The sequence below is a fragment of the Gavialis gangeticus genome, unplaced genomic scaffold (genome assembly GCF_001723915.1).
Source record: "Gavialis gangeticus isolate Ggan-Ray unplaced genomic scaffold, GavGan_comp1, whole genome shotgun sequence".
Lineage (NCBI taxonomy): Eukaryota > Metazoa > Chordata > Crocodylia > Gavialidae > Gavialis > Gavialis gangeticus.
The window spans coordinates 3,681,078-3,700,201 of NW_017729016.1; the positions used below are offsets into that span (position 1 = coordinate 3,681,078).

Sequence of the window (19,124 nt, forward strand, 5' to 3'; positions counted from 1 at the left end):
CTGGGTATCATCCAAATACCTCCAGACCTTTTCCACCAAAGCATTGGTTTCACCAATGCCTCTTCCTACCTCAGCCTTTCCAAACCAGGCAAAGCATGGATCCTGCCCTTTCTTGTACATACTAGTGGAAATTACCTCCAACTCTTCAAAGCTCCTCTTCCACCATGCCCAGCTGGACCACCCATATACCAATTTACCCCCATATATGACCCTGGGAAATCACATGCACCCGCCCTTGTACATCAGTCATGTTCAAGAAATGGAGAACGCATGAGCTCCCATCTCTTCTTACCCCTCATATGCCCACAAGGCAATGATGATTCATCTGCTGTGCTATGATCTTCAACTCTGACATCCTGACACCAAGGCACGTGATGCCCAAGAAGCACAGAGAATAAGCAGGCAGATCAATTTTGCTTCAGTCTCCAGGGATTTGAGCCCAGGCTTCAGGAGCTCCGCTGGCTCACCCAGCACCTCCTCCCACCATCTCAGTGGAAGGAGTGGTGATGGGAAATACTATCCAGGTGTGAGGACTTTGGGTATTGCTACAACATGAGAAAAGCCATGGATTAATGGATGTAGTTGTATCATATTTGCAGTGCGATAAAAGGGGAAACTATCTCTCTTTGAGGTTTCTGCCTCTTGAAATCAAGTGGTTAATGACACAGAGAAGAGCCTTTCACAGGAGATGTAGTTCCCAGGGCAGTGTCCCACCCCCACCAACCCACCCACTCACTCCCCCATGAGTCAGATACCATTGGGCACCTCTTAACAGAGCCTTTTCCCTGCTCTTCCCCACTTCCCACTCCACCACGCATTCTGTCTTGAGGCTCCAGGACACCGTGGCCAAGACATTCCCCTCAGACTCTCTGCACGATCTTCTCCCCTCGTCCCCCTCTCCTACCTAAGCCAAGGGTTAAAAAAAATATAGATGATGGGCTACTTTCGGAAGCCATATGGCTGGAGCCTGAGGTTAGGGAGAGAGAAGAGAAAAAACTCGTCTAATTATAAGTGTGCAAAAAAAAAAAAAAATTGGGCTGTAGGAAATGGGAAGATTACATGCTCGAGGAATTGGCAAATAGCTGCAAGACATGCAATCTGAAATGAATTATGTCCCAGCACGGCGACTCCCCGCTTGTAACTGTTTTCCTTGAAAACCATTATGGTCTTCCTTCCTTGCAATTGTTCAGGGGACTCCAAATCATTGCCTGTCCAAGGAGCGGCTGGGAAATTCCCAGCTGTGTGGCAAAATGATGAGTGAGACGGGAAAGACGGTATCTCCTGTCCTTCCTCTGGGCCCCCAGGTGAGGCAGAAGCCAGAGAAGCCAATAGCAATGGGATGCGGGGGGACGGAGGGACGGGGGATTGTGGAGTTTCAGGCCAGGAGGGACTATTAGATCATCTCGTCTGACCTCCTGTGAAACACAGGCCAGAGAGTTTCCCCCAGTGACTCTTCCATTGAGCCCTGTGACCTTCTTCTTGTCAAATAAGCATATTGCTCAAGTGGGAACGCAACGGAGGTGGGATAGAAAGGTATATGCATGGGCCACTGGCTTGGGAACATGCAGAACTGAGCCTTACGGGTTACTATTATTACTTATGGGTTGCCATAGACTTACTATTCAATCAAGTGCAGGGGTCTGGACCCAGTGATCTGCAAGGTCCCTTCCAGCCCCTAACAACTATGAAACTGTTCAACCTTGGACAAGTCACTGCTCCAATCTGCCGTTCTGTTACTTCCCTCCCTCCCCTTGGATTTGCCTTTCTTGTCTATTCAGGTGATAAATGCTTCAGAGCAGGGATCCTCTCTCACTAGGTATATGCATAGCCCCTGCCACAATGAGCTCAGCTCTGGCCTCTAAATCCAGTTTTAATACATGTCATTATCATTAATACAACCATCATTATCATTTAATACAACCATCTTTATCATTTTTCTTGTTTTGCAACATGGGGAGTACAAGTTTGACACCCAGCGCCAGCATCTGATACAAGTAGCTAAAGAAAACCCCCGTAAACTATCAAAGTCTGGTTGGTGCCAAGCAAAAAAAAATTTTAAAAAATCAGATTCTCATTGCTGATTCACAGGTATCTCCAATAGGTTGCCCCAGGCTGTCCCAAAACTTACCTGGGAAACTTACTTCCCAGCCAAGCAGACGGAGGCCATTGGTAAAGCAGCCAAGCTTTGAGCTATCCGAGTAAGATCACAACCTAATCAGCACTGAGCAAATTCTTGTATTTGGAGTTTCTCAAATTCCTGCTAAATAGCAAGACTTTGTATTCGCTTGCAACGAGAATCTGGAGACCAATATTCGTCTCTATGCTCACACTTAAAGCAAGTGCTAGCTTCTCTACAACAGCACGTTAGTAAATCCTGGCACACTTCCTCTGGGACTACGTGCTAATGAGTATTATCTCTTCCAGTTAAGAACATTTAATTTATCTGATAACAAGCTTAAACGCTCCTTTTCTTGCTTCCCTCGAGCCATTGCTACTTCCTTAAATACAATATAAATAAATTAGCACTCACATATTACAGTGTTGAGCGCTCCAGAAACGGTACTGACAGATGGATTTGTGTACAGTCTTTTTTATCAATTCAGGCTTTATTGTTCATTTTGCTTTCACTAGATATTAGATTTGGATGCTGTCTCCTATACATGAAGCAGCAGTTACAAGCTCTGTGTGAAAAGGAACCACAAATATTTCATGCTTTGGATGGGCGACGAAGAGCCCAGCAGTTTCAGAAATTACGCAGCTACATTCAGACGTGAAAAGGATTGAATTATCTTGGCCTGCATAAACCTCCCATTCGAAGTTTAGCCACAACAATAGGCTTGACAGCAATTGCATTTGAATCAGAATATTGCAGGGAGTCCTGCTCAGCACAGACGTAACCATGCAAGTTCCTTGGGAAAGAAGATTTGAACCGGGACCAAATCCTTTCTACCCTCCAGTCAGTCTCTGAGCCCTGGCCACTGGCAGGACTGTGCTATGAATTAGGAATAACCACAGCTCAAAGTAGCCATTTGCACAAAGGCAAACAGGTTTTTTACCTGCTCTTCCATGACACCCTGGTGAGGGACTATATTAGCTGCCTAATGCAACTACCCTGGGATACCTGCACATCTGTCCACTCTAGATCCTAGTGTCATTTACACGGGGAACGTTTACATGTTCATTAATGCACTTTAGATACTGCACATTTAGTTTACTGCTTGCTTAATAAAGTACTAACTAAATGCACAGTAACTCGAGTTACTGCGCAGTAGCACTGGCGCACGGTTATGTCGTGACGCTTACTGTGCATTAGCCTAATAACCCTGCACAGGAAGCTATTAGCACGGTTTTTAATCTCCATGCTACCACGCAGAGTTATTAGGCTAATGCGCAGTAAGTGTCTCGAGTAGACATGCCACTGTTGTACAAAATGAATGTACAGGAAACCCCTGCTTAGCGCTATTGCGCTATAACGCTCATTTTAATTTGATACTTGATTTCACTAAGCACGCAGGAAGTTTCTCTATAACACTCGCAGTCGCCATCTTGGGTCATTAAAAACACTGGCAGTTGCTGTCTTGAGTTGTCAAATACTTTTGGTGTTGCTTAACCCTCGTTTTGCTAAACGCTCGGTTTTTCGGGAACCAATTAAGAGCGCTAAGCGGGGGTTGCCTGTAAGTTATATCAGTATAAACATGTCATCTGGCCAGGCCTTTAGTCCAGGTCACGTAGGAAGCCGCTGGCAGAACAAATTCCCTTTGTCTTGGTTGCTCAAATGCATTTAGGCCCCTAAGTCCTACTAAAAACCAGGAGCCTAAGGACCTCTGAGGGCCTCTGCCTCACTTTCCCATTGGTACAACTGGGAGAAGAGCATTCCCTGCCTCACAGGGGTGTGGTGGGGATAAACAGAGTAGGAAGTCATTGGGAGGTGTTATGCTAATTGGACCATTTAAATGCATCCCTGGGCTTCCAATACAGAAAACGTTTCAAGCCACAGCAGCTGTGCTGCTGTTTCCTTGCAGCTGCAGCAAGGGTCCGTTGCAGAGGGCAATCGTTCTTTCCTCGGCGTCCGCTCAGCAGAGGTTTGGGTCCCACTCGGGTCCCCCACCCTGGCTTCGCACAACGCTCGAGCGCCAGCAAAGACAAAGAGCTGTTGTCTACGGGCTGTTTTCTGGACGCAGACCGGCACCAGGGTGTGGGCAGCTCTTGTTTCGCTGCCTCCCTTCAGTACAGAAATGCAGAGCAAGCTGTTCTCCGGCGAACGTGGCATGGCAGACATTAGGATGTGTGGCTATTGCTTGGTTCCTTCGGAGCCCAGCTTGCCTCGAGAATACCATATCCCATTTCTCATTGTAAAGACCCTAAAGTTGGTGCTGGTTCTAATGAATGCCGTGGTTTTGCTCCTCTGCCCCCCTGCCCTGATTGATTGAGGGTTTTTCTGCTTGGTTGGTTTTGGTTGTTGTTGATTTGGGTCTTTCTTGTCATAATAAGGAATAAGACTTGCTGGGATCATTTGATCCCGGCAATCTTTCCTGCCCATGGGCAGGGTGGCTGGACCCGATGATGTGTAAGGTCCCTAACAACTAAGAAACTGCAAAACTAAGACTAAGAAAAGCCACGAGATCCCAAGAGGAATAAGGGGGAGGTAGTCTTCATCAACTACCAATCTGCCTGTACACAGGCTGTTGGTACCCAGAGAACAGATAGGGTGCAGGCACCTCCTGTTTCTGTCCCCAAGTGTCATTGTTGTCCTCAACTTCTCTTATTTCCAGTGTCCCTCCCAGATCCAATACTCCCTGCGGACTACATGCTGGCTGTGGGTGATGGGCTCCTGTGACACGGCACAGAGCTTCACAGCAGTGGTGTCAAGCTAAAAACAAGTCCAGGTCATTAGAGAGCAGCAAGCAGAAGAGATCCTTTATCAGCCCATCCCCTCTTTGCATTAGTGTCTGTGATGGGCAGGGGGCCCCTGGATCCCAGACCCTCCGTGATCCCCTCGCTTCCTCGGAGAGGAGCTCAGTGCCAGCCTCTATCACTCCTGCCTGAGCCCTGCAAAAGCCCAGAGGGTGGAAAATAGCTCACAGTAGGGATCCCAGCTGCCTCCAGGGATCATGGCCTATCCTCCTCCCTCGTTGACCTTCAAGGCTACGGCTGCCCAGGGGGCACAGCGGCACCTGCATCTTGTGGGAAAAGGCGATACAGGAAGTCGCATCCTTGCTTCTGCACATAAAAAGCCAGATACTCAGCAGAGGTAAAGAGGTTTATTAGACAGTGGAGTGAGGCTGATTTATACAGCTATGCATGGCAAAGGCGTAATCACCGCTTTCCCTTCATTATCACTTTCCTCCCCTCCTTGCATTAGGTCTGACGTCTTCCCACGGGCTCACATGTGTCGTGGGGTCTGCCAAACTAACATCAACCCAGTGCCCTGAGGACCGGGGGGGAAGGCAGCGCATAAGTGGGAAGTATTATTACTGTGGCTGTTTCCAGGCGGCTGAATTCAGGGCACGTCTCCCATTTGAACACACCTGTGACAGCACATCATTAGAAAGAGATGAGACTCCACAAGCACCTCCTCTGCGTTTTACTGGCCTGGATGAGCTCTCCCAGCAGAGTCCCTGGTGCATTCTCCTCTTCTGGCATCGGAGACATTTTTACTTCCCATCACTTAATAGTTCCAGTTCCTCTAAAATAACGATAATTTAAAAAATCCCAACTGCAGCCCACAAAGCAAGGAGCCACCGTGCGTGAACTCCCACGCAGCAGCCCTGCCAGTGATTAGATATCCCACCAGCTATGGGAGACGCAGCCTTCGACTTCGTGTCAGGATGAACCGATAGGTCACAGCATGTCAAAAGCACTGGGGCTGCAGCTGAGATTAGTAGGTGTCCCTGTCTCCTGTATCAACCCGTGATGGATGAGGTACTTCTCAGCAGGGTGAACTCCAGACTTCTGGGCAAGTCAAGGAAAGATTAGGAGGAAGCATGATCCTAGGGAGAGGAGAGCAATTTAGTGGTTAAAACCCTTGGGGAGGGCAGGTTGAGTACATTACAGGGGTTCGGGGGCATCTGGGTTTGAATCACAGCTTTGCCACTGACTTTCTAGAAGAGCTTAAAGGAGTCAGTTGGAGCCTCCTTTACCAAAGCAGCTACTGAATGCGGGTGCCGCAGTCTTGAAACCCCCAAGGCCTGTTGGACACTTGCATCCGACAGCCGTGGCCTCCGCCATCCTTAGAAAACGCTCCCAAAGTGTCTCAGGCTGGATACCGGAAAGCATGGCACCCAAAGTTTGTGGCCCCGGGTGGAAGCTTTCAAAAGTGCAGATGACCAATGCTGGTGGAAATAGGTGTGCAATTCTTCTGTATTTGAATTTCACCAACATGGAGGTGACCCAGGCACCTATGAGCAGTGTGGGAACGTGGCTCGAAAGCAGCTCAAGCGGGGCTACATTGCACCCACCCAGAGCAGCATGGATGTGACTGCGAAGGCATTGCACAAAGGATGGATAACCGAGCTCTCCCGGCAGAAGAAGCAGCTCAAACCCCAGGGCTCTTGCATCCCAGATGTCACACCTAGAAGCTTCGAGCAGGATCAGCTTGGAAGCTGCTGTCACACCAATAGTCATAGGCTATAATTTGGGTTGAGTTGGGTTGGGTTGGAGCCAAGGATGCTGAGCAGAGATATGGAAAGCCCTCAACCCATGACTCCCTCCCATCCTTTTTACCTCCCGCCATCCAGTTCCCACTCCAGTCCCACCATCGCCACTGCTGTTGTGCACACAAGAAATATTTCACCCTGGTTCCTGCCCTCCCTCTACATACTCCGAACGGACGGATTTCCTTTCCTCCTGACAATGCACCAAGGCAAAAAAAATGAGTCCAGCTCATTAGTAAGCAACAAGCAGAAGAGTCCCTTTATCAGTCCCACGGCGCACAGCCCATCCCCTCTTTGTATTAGTGTCTGCGATGGGCAGGGGGCCCCTGGATCCCAGCCCCACCAGGCTATGGCTATGCATATTATGCCTCTCTTTGTCATTACAGAGTCTTGGCACGGATGCCTGTCTTTTGACAGACAGCTTTGGCACCCGGGAGGGGGCATCAGCGGGACTCTTCCAAAGATCCCCTTGAAGTCTGTGGGTTCCTACCCAAAACCATCCACCCCCCCACGAAGAATCAAACCCAATGTAACAGCTTTATCAATCTGAAAGCAGAATTTGCCAGAAAGAGGAGGGAGGAATTCTGCCAAATTATTTGTTGTCATTTAAAATAAATTAGGTATCGAGTTATAAAACAATAGCGTGGTGACAGAAAGCTGGAAAGCAGCACCGGCCCTAATCGGAGGCAAGCAGGCTGCGTGTTCTGGAGCCTACGGCAAGGCATTTATCCGGTGGGGGAGAGGAGGATCTGCAATCCATCTGCTGGCCCTGATGGCTCAAAGGGATTCATTTGACTCAAATTAACTCAAAGGGATTCATGACTCGAGTGAAAGAAGGCCGAGCTGCGTAGGTGTTTTCTCTGGGGTCCTCCGACCACTTCACAGATATCAAGCGAACATTATCGTTGCTTGCATTGCAACAGCACCAACAGGCCCAAGCTGAGGTCCGGGCCATGTTGCGCTAGGTACTGTACATATAAACAGCCAGAGTCAGTCCTGCCACAAAGAACTGGACGAAAGGTTGGGGAGAGGGAAGAATTGCTGCTTCCCTTTTGCAAAGGAGGAACTGAAGGGCACGGAGGGGATTAAGCTGGGATTACAAGCAGTGCAGGAAGGGGACTTTTTTTTTTGATGCGCATTTGTACAGCTCCTTGCGCAAAGGGCACCTGGTCCGAAATCGGGAATCCCGGGTGCCAGAGGACGTCTGTGTCAGGGCTGGGAATAGGAGGGAGGTCGTCTGAACCCCTCTCTGTTGCCACATGCAGAGAACGAGGCTTTTACAAGTTTGACTCGACTCTCTCTCATGAAGGGTGATGGAGGTATTATTTTTATTGCGGGTGAGGAAACTGAGGCACTGATTCCAGCTGGCAGCTCTCTCCCACTAGGTATTTCAGAGAGAGATGTGGGGGATGTAGCAGCCTCCTGCTCCGGGAACCATGCAGTCCCATCCAGAGACGGGTCCAAATGCGAAGGGAGCAGAGGGCGCCTCTCCTCCTGCCCTCCATGCGCACAAATTCCCCGAGCAGCTCCATGGTATTTTGCACTGGCAGAGATGGAGAGGAGCGTGATGGTGCTGGGCCACGGACACGTGTTGGGAGTCAAGAAGGAGGTTACTGGTTTCAGAGGTCGAAGAAGCCAGGGTTTATCTCGAGGGCGGTTAGTAAAGGGGGACACAGGCAGTTCCCCCGCTGCATGGCTGCTATGCAGGGTTTTCATGGGACCTTCCCTCCCACCCAAATTCACCAGGCTGAGATTTGCTTCTCAAATGCTCCTCAAGTGGGGGCACTTGCAGGACCTGGGCCTTGCACGACCACCTGCTTTTGCACTCCCCTCCCTGCCTACTGCCAGCGAAGCAGCTGGCCCGCGGCATCTTGTGCAGATGGATTAGCAGTGGCGCACATACAGCTGTGCACGTCCGACACACCAGGGTGACTCGGAGGCTGGCTGGCTTGGCAGATTCCCCGGGAAGGGGCTGGGGGAAAGGAGACTCGCAGTTGCTGCCCCGAGACTTCGTCTGCATCCACCGGCACTAATTCCAGCCATAATCCTCTTCCACAACAGACTCAGTGTTGGAGTCCGGGGTGCCTCTCCGCGGCTCCCCCCCAGCTTAATTTCGAGTCACTGGGATTCTCCGTCCTGCTCCACAACTGGACGTGGCCTCCGGGGAGGGGATCAGCGTGGGGGTGGCAGAGCAGACGCAGGTGGTTCAGCCAGCTGCCAGGTCTTGATTTCCCGTTGACTCAACCCCAGCTCTTAGCTATTTCAGGAAAGCAGGGACGGCTGCAGTGCCTGCCAAGGAGGAGGAAGGAGCCGACTCTCTTGGCCTAGGACTCGGCGTCCAACCCCCTGCTCCCTTCCATAAGCCATGATTATGCTCCACGTTCAGGTCCCAGAATGAGGATGAAAATCGGGTTATTATTTATATCACCCTAATTAATAGTCCATAAATGGTGCTTGTGCTCCTTTATTATTCACGTGGCCACAATCATCGTCATGCCAGGATTGCTATTTCTATCAGTTTATTGCATGCCTGAGCACGGCACTGAGGAGGCCACGGCGTTAAGAGCAGGCAGGAGGTAAAGGGGCAGGAGTGTTTCTCCTTCACCTTGGCTCTTGCTTGGAGCTGGCTTCCAAGGGCCAGTGGGCTTCATTCAGCCTCTGTCTGGTGCCTTGCATGCAATCGTAGAAAATCACGTTATATTTGCTTCCTTTGTTTTACAGATGACACCTGTTGCTCTCACTCACCAGCAAAAGGTTCAAGGCACTAAAAGTAGCCCGTTGGCATCTGGGACTTCAAAACACCTTTGACAACAGTCTCTTAATTTCGTCCTTCCTTCCTACAACCGTAGCTCATTTCAGCCAAGGTGTTCACAAGTGGCTGGTGTTCGGGTCCATCTCTTGTCACCAAGTTAAGCCAATCCGACTCCCATCGCAGTCAATGGGAAGAGCCACACGGCGATGGGAGGTGAGATCCAGGAAGGGTTAACCAAGATAAGCTTGTGCTGGTGTGGACTAGCTAAAATATCTCCTGTTTAACAGCAGATCTCAACGCAGCATAAGCGATTCTCCTCTCAACTTTGGCTCGCCTTTCTACAGATGCACGAGTGTTTACACTGAGCGCAGGCTACAACCTGGGCTAATCATCATCCCGCTGCCTTTTTTTTTTTCTTTCTGAATTAGAGATGTATACTTTTGTGCCCTGGATATATACAGTAAACTTCAGTCTTGAAAATGGACTATTTATCTTGGAAGGAGCCAGATACAGTTGTAACATACACCCTTGGGGGGATTGAATCATATAACTCTACTGAAGCATGGCACCATGTCCAAACAGTTGTCTGGCAAGAGGATTCCTGGCAGAAAGTCTCATCGTTCGGCATGTGGAAATGTTGGCTTCCTACATATTTCTTCTTTTTTTCAGCATTCCTAATGCATGTGATTTGGGACTGAAGCCAACAACAGACGACAACCAGCACTTTAGGTTTATTAGCCATCGCTCCTCGGGCCTGTCTCCTGATGTCTTGTGCAGATTGATCTGTAAGACCTCAAGAGAGATTTGGAGTGAGGTCTGATCCAGGGCGGTGACAAAGATTAGAGACAAGCCCCCCCCCCCAACTCACTTTCACAGGCAAAAGATGAAACCTAGGCAGGAATGATTAAAATGTCCCCTTAAAAAAAAAAAAAAAAAAAAAGCTCGTGACATTAAATAGCCTGCGTGGAGTGGAGTTGATGTGCTTGCTTGCAGTTAAAATCACAGTGTTGTTTTATTTATTCCCAGTATCAGTCTGGTTAGGATCTAGGGGCATCCATCTCCACGTGGCTTGTTCCAGGCTGTGACCTTTAAGGGTCTTTAAGTGGAGGCTGGATGTACACCTTGCCGGGGTCATTTGACCCCAGGACTCTTTCCTGCCATGGCAGGGGGTCGGACTAGATGATCTGCTCAGGTCCCTTTTGACTCTAGAAACTATGCAACTATGAAACCTAGGTGATGCAGGAGAAAGGCATGATTTTATCACCTGGAAATAGGAATAACAGCTAGCAGTGAAGCCACAGAGGCATGGCTTGCAGCTGCTGGATGTGCACTGGTAGATGTGCATGCTGCACTGACGCCTGTGCCGTGCCGGCTTCACTGCTCCCAGTATCCAAGATCTGAGGTAGCCAACCTGGGGCGCGAGTGGTATGGGCAGCCTTTCTGCATGGCACATGGCAGATCAGCAAATGAAAAGGCAGAGCAGCAAGCAGAAAGCAAAGCAGCACAGGGCTGGGAGCAGAAAGCAGAGCAGCAGATCAGGCCAGGGAAAGGGATAGGAGTGGTGCTGGGGGAGGATGCAAGGCGAATTTATGGCATGCACGCACCAAAAAGGTTGGCACCTGCTGCACGAGGTTAGCATTAGCTCAAAAAATGTCTGCATTTGCCATCATCACACCACTGTTTGCTACGTGGAAGTGGCTTTCTTAACACCCCCGTAGAGACAGCAGGTAGTTGCAGGCTTTGCGTGAGAGCAGTCTCGGGGACTTGGTGATGCAGAGCTAGATTTTATTCTCCTCCTCGTATTTTTTTGGCAAACGCTCCCTTTAGATTTGAATAGTAACGTTCAACAGGTGCACAAGGACAAGGACCAGAAACTGGCCAGACCAGTTTCACCATCCAGGTTAAATAACTGCAAAAAGTGAGCAAATGAAATGATATCCTTCCGGCTGTCCTAGGACCTTTACAGGTCAGAACATAAGATGGACACACCGCTCATGTATTAGTCTTGGGTCAAATTGAAAAGATACCTGAAGCTGCACAGTCAGAAACCTCTTGTTGGCACAGAGCATCTGATTGAAAACTGGGGTTTCACCTTTCTTCTGTTTCTGTAACATGTTCTCACCGAGGTTTTCCCTTTCAAGGAGTTTTTTTACCTGCCAGCACAAATAGGAAGGTGAAAGGAGGGGAAGTCATTGCAAGCGTTACCCATAGGTAATTAATAAATAATATAATGTACCCTGGTTAAGAGAGAGCGTGGGCCCCGAGAGCGCACACGCCTTTGAAGTCCAGTTCCTGATTCTTTGGGTCAACCACCCTCACTTTTAGCAAACCATAAGGGAAGCGGTAGCTTCTCAAAGCGGTTCTTTAGTGGTATGTGATATCCTTCGGATGATGGATCAGTATAGATATTATTAGCAATGCTACTACTTGGCTGGTCTGTAGCATGGCAAAGGCAGTCCAATGAAATTGTGCTGGAAGATGCTGGTTGATTGTTTCTTCTTCTTCTCCAAACCACTGGAAGGTGTTAATAGACTAACAAGCCGACAACTCGAGTTTATCAAGGGTGAGATACTCTCTGCCCATCACTGTGGGTCCGATCACTTCTAGTCGAGGGGATCCATTCAGCTTCTCACTCACCTTTCCCAATTCCCAAATGGGACGGGGCGGGATCTGGGAGGATCTGCGCCTGGAGTTTGGTTAGATCTCAGCCCGGGAGCAAGCGTTTGTAAAACACTTCTCCTAGGTCAAATACAGGCAGCTCTTGCTGTAAAGCACTGAGACGGGGCAATGTTTAAGGGCAATGTTGTCCCTCTGCAGAGCTGATCTCATCTTTTTTTTCTCAATAAGTTTCTGTGGAAAGCTTCAAGGAGACAGGAATGTCAGTCTCGCTGCTGCCCGGCCCCAGCATGCAATGGCACGTAGATAAACTGCACACGCAGTACTTTCTCTTTTTTATTGCATAGCTCTTTTATCCTCAGTCCGGGGGGGTTTGCTTGGTGTTGGCCAGCACCGTGGCTTAGAAGCAAGAAGCAGATCTTCTCTGAAAGGGACTTACCTCACCACCCCCAGCTGTGCTAGACATGGAAGTACTGAGACTTCCCCAAAGGTTAAATGTTGGCTAAATGGAAAATAATAAACATGGCAAGGGATTTGTTTTTCCTGTTCCCCATAGTTTTCTGTGCTCCAGAAAGCTTTCAGACTAAAATTCCTGGAGAAAGGAGTCTTCTCCTTATCCAAAGAGCAGCACTGAAAGTTTTCCATCAATACAGAATCACAGAAAATTCAGGTTGAAGGGACCTCAGGGGGTCACATCTAGTCCAACCCCCTGCTCCAAGCAGGACCAGCCCCAGCTACATCATCCCAGCCAGGGCTTTGTCTACCCGGGTCTTCAAAACCTCCAAGGATCCTCAAAACCTCTCCATCCTTGGAGGTTTTGAAGACCATCTTTCTAGGTAACTTGTTCCAGTGTTTCACCACCGTCCTAGTGCGAAAGTTTTTCCTAATATCCAACCTAAACTTCCCTTTCTGCAACTTGAGCCCATTGCTCCTTGTCCTGGCATCTGCCCCCAGTGAGACCAGTCCAGCTCCATCCTCTTTGCAGCTGGAGGCTGCTGTTCAATCCCCCTCGGTCTTCTCTTCTGCAGACTAAATCAGCCCAGTTCCCTCAGCCTCTCCTCACCAGTCCTGTCCCCCAACCTCCCAACCATTTGCATTGTCCTCCACTGGACTCTCTCCAATGTGTCCACCTCCTTTCTGTAGTGGGGGGCCCAAAACTGGACACAGGACTCCAGATGTGCCCTCCCAAGTGCTGAATAGAGGAAGAATCACAGCCCTGGATCTGCTGGCACCGCTCCTCTCAATGCAGCCCAGGATGACATTAGTCTTCTTGGCAACGAGAGCACACTGCTGCTTATATTCAGCTTACTGTCCAACGTAACCCCCCAGGTCCTTTTCTGCAGAGACAGAGGTGGTGCAGGGCCTCAAACGCATGACTTCTGCACTGCCAGCCACACACTTCGGCACTCAAGCTACTGGCATGGGCAGGGTGAGTTGCCGGAAAAGTCAGTTAAGCTGCACCCTGACTTGAAAGGAGGGAGAGTTCACCTTTACAGATACCCATTAGTGGAAATTAGTGAGATGACCAGTTGTCCGGTCAGTGTGAACTGGGCAGAGACCTGAAGTCCCTGGAGATCGCTGCACACTTCTCTGTTGGTGGCAATGTTGCTAGTGCGGTTGGGGCTGGTGTTAATGCGAACCAATGACCCGGGGTGCTAGCTCTTTCACTGAGGCACTGGACCCATCCTTTCCTCTAGAAGTGGTACTTCATATCAAGCGGGTGCAATACTAACAGCAGCTGGAAATGCAAAACAAGACTTTCAGGTAAAAAAAAAAAAAAAGAAGAAGATAGTGCTATATAGTTCTCATATATCTACCCACCTGTGCATAGTTTTTATCCAGCATCTGTAACAGCTGACCACTTACGCAGCACCACGATGATGGAGGGAGGGAAGTCCTTTGTGTCCAAATGTCTAGTGGGTCCCTTTGGCTGGTGCATGGAAGGGAGTTGGCTCACACAGAGCGATACCCGGCTGCCTTCAGGCAGAGGCATGGTCACCACGCTGGAGGAGACAATAAACAATAATGAATGAAGAGAGAATTGCCTTGCGGTAAAGGCATGTCACTTAATCTCCCGGTTCCTCATTTCTCCCTCTGTATAATAGGCATAGTCATTAGGCCTTTCTTCCTTCTCTTTGTCTGCCTTATTTATTCAGCATTTAAGGGCAGGGTGCACCTCTTCCCAGACAAGCATACAGTGTCAAGCGTAATAGAGTCGCGATCTCACCCTTGAGATGCTACAAATAGCGATTAGTTAATGGAAAGTTTCCCGGAGGATGCCCTGACCTCAGGATGCTGGAGACAATCCTTCCCTTTCAACCTCTTACATCGGTTGGGGGCAACCTCCTTGTCAAATGAGCCCCCGCACCTTTCCCGAGAGCCACTCCAATCCCCCCGTCTTCACGGATCTGCTGCTCTGCTTTTTGCTCCCAGCCTTGGGCTCCCTGCCTGCTCTGCTGCTCTGCTCCCTTGCCACGACAAGATTTATGTGTATTTTTGCCGGACAATGGTTTGCTTTCATTCTGCCTTTTTCCTATTAATGCAGAAACAATGCAACTGCCCCTTTCACTTCCCCAAAGCCAAACCCAAGACGCTTGTTTAATGGGCAATAGTTTTGAATTATTAATCAAATTATATCCATATGCTCCTGTCTTCTCACTAGTACACAGGTGGCCCCAAGACCTGCACTTTCCAGTTAGAGAAGGCCTGTATCTTAGGTGTTGTAGGTCCTGGGGTAGCGGCTGGTCTGAGGAGGGTCCTGGGCTATGGCTGGAGTGCACCGGGGTCCAGCTATTCTTCTGCTTCCATCCTATATTTTGCTCTAGTTGTGAGTAATAATTTTTTTCCTACCTTGCATCCATCTTGCTTATGTAAATGCTACATTTTGTAAGCAGAAATCATCTGCTGTTCTGTGTTTGTACATAAGAGACCTCAGTTTTGGATGGCTCAAGGGCAAAGCATAGGGAACCACTTCCATCAGAAGATGCCTGCTCTAACCAGCTAGGGGAGCAGACCCTTGCTGGATAGACTAAGCAAAGGATTCGTGCCTGAGCGCAGCAGCCTTTGTGATGTCCCTTCATCCCTGATACAAGCCATTGCATCTAGATCTGGATTTATCCTTCCTGTGAGTGGGTTGAGACGGACCTGTCTATTAACTCCTTGGCTTAATCAGAATATCTGGGGCAACCCAGACAGCATCATCTCCACTGACATTAATTGCTCTAGGCCAATTTGTACCAATAGGTGATCCTCTGCCCTGCACTGAGAAATCCCACAAGAAACAATAGGGTGGCGAGCCCTGTTCAGTTTGCTTTTGTTAAGCCGCCAAGGTTTGGATTTTTGTCCAAAGTGAATCTCAGTCTTAAAACTGCAAAATACGGCTTGGGAAGACTGCCAAGGGGGACTCCGGGTCATTTCTGGTCCCTCCTGTTGTGCAAAGTTTGGCATTTGGGATTTGATCGTCAGTCTGATCCACCAAAAGCCCCAGAGCCTCCACAACTTGTCCTGGAGAAGGCGTTGTGTTTCTAGGGACTCCTGAAGGAGCAAAGCCCTCACCCGTTTGCCCTCTGAGTTACGGCTCCCGCATTTGTCAGAACTCAAGGAAAAGGGCAAAAAGCAAATAAATGCTTGTCTCATAAAAAGCAACAATGCTTTGGGGAGGGAGGAAGGTGCCTGTAACAATATGTCGGACTTTGCAATTGCACGTTCAACTCCGCAAGGCACTGAGATTATCACCCCTCCACGCGCTCCAACCCCCGGACAAGGCTTCCCTCTATTAGCAGCAAGGAAACCGTTGTCTGAAATCAAAAGCGAAGCTTGCGGAGAGTTCAACGTAGCTCATAGTTTGGGAGCTTAGCCCAAACTCAACTCAGCAATGTTTCGTACAGCCGACAGGTGTGAAAGGCTATGCCTGTTGCCAGCATAAACCTCGCTGAGCCACTGCAGCAAAGTGTTTGCCAATGGTTGAAGCTATTAAAAAATAGACACTTACCCCCCTCCATAAGGTTTAGGCCAGGCGCCTGAATTTCCAATCTCAATACTGCTTCCTCTCCAGCTTGTTTTCTGCAGATTAGCAGCAAAAATGCAGTCTGCTGGTATACAACTGAGCCCCCAATGGAAGAGCTTCAAGCACATTGCAGCCATCAAGGAGTTGATGCTCACAGCACGTCCGTAGGGCACAAATCTATCGTCCCCCTTATACCAACGGGGAACATGGAGCCTGGGGAAGAGAAGGGACCGGTCGAATTTGATCCACAGCACTTTGTTTTGCTTCAAACTTTCCAGCCAGGTGAAAGAGAGAAAAACAAGGTTCATTTTGCATTTGATCCACCATAAGCATTAGTGACAATTAGGACAAATGGGGGCCAGGGGAATGGTGTTGGGTGAAACAAAACATTTTGTTCCTGCAAATGTGTTCAGTATCTTGGAAAGTGGGGCTGATAGGGTTAAAGAGAGATGTGAAGCAAGCATTCATCCCGACAAACATTGCTAGCGTCAGATTTAAAGAATATTCAAGCAGAAGTTGGGACAAGGGTGGGGGGGTTACATTATTTTTGGTTTGGGTTAGGAAGATACAACTATAGCAGGAGGCAGCAACCTATGGTCCATCAGCTGCATGTGGTCAATGAAGAAATGGTGGAAGAAATCCGTGGTAGCAGCAACAGCAGTGGTTACAATCCAGCTTAGGACCAAGCCGCATTAATTCTGCCTGCTACTGCTGAAAGCTTGATGACCCCTTGCTATCAATAAGTGATTTCAAAGCCATATTGAAGAATGTCGCTCACGGTCAGTTCCTGCAAAGATGCTTGATAGGATCCCCAGGTGATCTGATTTTACATCATTGGGTTGGGGGAAGTCCGGTCTCTGCTACTGTTTCACTTTTAATCTTTTTCTTCCTATTTTTTCCCCTACCTGACTACAAAGCCAGCAGCATCAAATGAGACCGCTAGGTTGCAATTAAGGTAATTACAATAAATTAGATCCCTCCCCCTTTTCCCCCCTCGCATAATTGCAGGTCGTTAAAGTTAATGGTTAAGATTGCATTTGTACATGTCAGCAGAAAGTCATTGCAGCATCTTTCATCCAGGCTACTGTACTCAACTTTCACGTTATTCCTTTTATCTCTAAGGGGGAAAATCCTGTTATATTTCCTTCCTTTGTTTTAAAGATTACACCTGTTGCTCTAACTCACCAGCAAAAGGTTCAAGGCACTAAAAGTTGCTTGCTGGAATAGGAAATCCTTCTAATCATAGATTTATAGAAAATTCAGGTTGAAAACGAGCTCAGGGGGTCACATCTAGTCCAACCCCCTGCTCAAAGCAGGGCTAGCCCCAGCTACATCATCCCAGCCAAGGCTTTGTCTAGCTGGGTCTTAAAAACCTCCAAGGATGGAGCGTCCACCACCTCTCTGGGTAGCCTTCATTACCCTCCTAGTGAGAAAGGTCTTCCTAATATCTAACTTAAACTTCCTTTGCTGCAACCTGAGCCCATTGCTCCTTTGTCACCACTGAGACCAGCCCAGCTCCATCCTCTTTTGAATCCCCCTTCAGGGAGTTAAATCTCCCGTCTTCTCTTCCCCAGACTAAATAAGCCCCATTATAATGCTTATAATATTTCTAGGTCAAGGAGGAATTTGTTTCAGATCTACTCGCAGGGAGAGCACTGTGGAGTCTGATGTATGATATTCAGGAGAGCAAGGTGGAAAAATAGGTTTAATTGCATCTGATTTCTTCTTGCCAACATATGTGAATGCTGCCATCAGAAACGGGCCCACACTATCATTGATGATATGACCTATGGGCTGAGTCATTGCTAAAAAAAATATTGGAAATATGTTTGCATATCAAGTGCCTTTGTTTCAGAATATCCCTCTCCTGCACCATCCCCCTGGAATGACTCACCGGCGCTTAAAAACAACTTGTCACATCATTCAAAAGGAGTGGTTGACTAGTCACATTTTAGGGGGATTTGCCGGCTGGTTTTGAATGGCAACATTTAGAGTTTGGGGATTTTTTTTTATTTTTTTTTAATTAAAGAGGAAGGATTTACAAAATCAAAAATGGGCTGTGGATTGACACACGCAGAGTTCAACAGGCACGGACGTGTGCGTAGCAGCACAGGAGTAAATCCAAACACCTGAAGGACACGGAAGAGCAAACAAACGCTCTCCTTCCCTTGCTGGCACCTGAAGGGTCATGAAACCCCAATGCAAGAGGACAGGGTTTCTGAACCAGAAGGGAAAAGGGCACTGATCTTTCAGTTTGGACCCCATCACCTCCACACCTGGGCCTCTGAGAGGCTTTTGTGGGTAGGCATCACTCCCCTGCCAGGGAAGGCAGCATTTCATTGCAACTCCAGCACGGCATGGGGGCCTTTCCATGCCCAGCAGATCCACCCCATCTGCAGGAGTTTCCATGTCACCTGAGGGAGGAAAGAGCAAAAGGAAATGCTCAGCCCAGCTCCCCACTTCCCTGGAGCAGTTCTCCTGGCCTCACCCTGCGAGGCTCCCAACACGGTAAGGGACTGAAGGGTCTTGCATGCCCATGTTTGCTCAGCCAGTTGCATTGGGTCAGTAAGTCATTACAATATTTCTTGGGCTTGAGGCACCATATAATCCTAACAAATGACCCGCAGGCCAAGGCAGCAACCCCACAACTTCTACCAGCTCATGGATTGAACCCATAAACTGAAATGGTGTGCTTTCAAACTGGGTCTCACGCTTGGTCCCTGCGGCTGACTCGCATCATTGTCAAAAGAATCCCGTTTCTCCTGTCTGGGCTGCTAAGGACCCTCATGTGCTGCTACTTACCAATCAAAGCTTATGGCAGAGGTGCTATCTTTTATTAGAATAACTAGATAGTTGCCAAAAAAGTCTTTATTTGCAAGCTTTGGGGCAGAGGTGCCTTTCATCGAGCATAGGAGACTGCAAAGATTGTAAAAGATCTCCAAAGTAGAAACTTTTACATTCATTGCAATCTTCTGTCTAGGAGAACTTATACAATCTTTGCAATCTCCTATGCTTGATGAAGGGCGCCTCTGCCCAAAAGCTTGCAAATAAAGACTTTTGTTTTTTTGCAAATATCTCATTGGTCTAATAAGAGATG

General features: G+C 48.5%; 1 long non-coding RNA gene across 1 annotated transcript; it reads right to left on the minus strand.

Annotated features, from left to right (window-relative positions):
* Nucleotides 1-9,876: 9,876 nt before the first annotated feature.
* On the minus strand, nt 9,877-11,555 carry LOC109294562. Its single transcript, XR_002096565.1, has 2 exons — nt 11,433-11,555; nt 9,877-10,491 (listed from the first exon to the last, which is right to left on the minus strand). It is a non-coding gene; the product is annotated as an uncharacterized LOC109294562 (long non-coding RNA).
* Between the last annotated feature and the right edge of the window lie 7,569 nt (nt 11,556-19,124).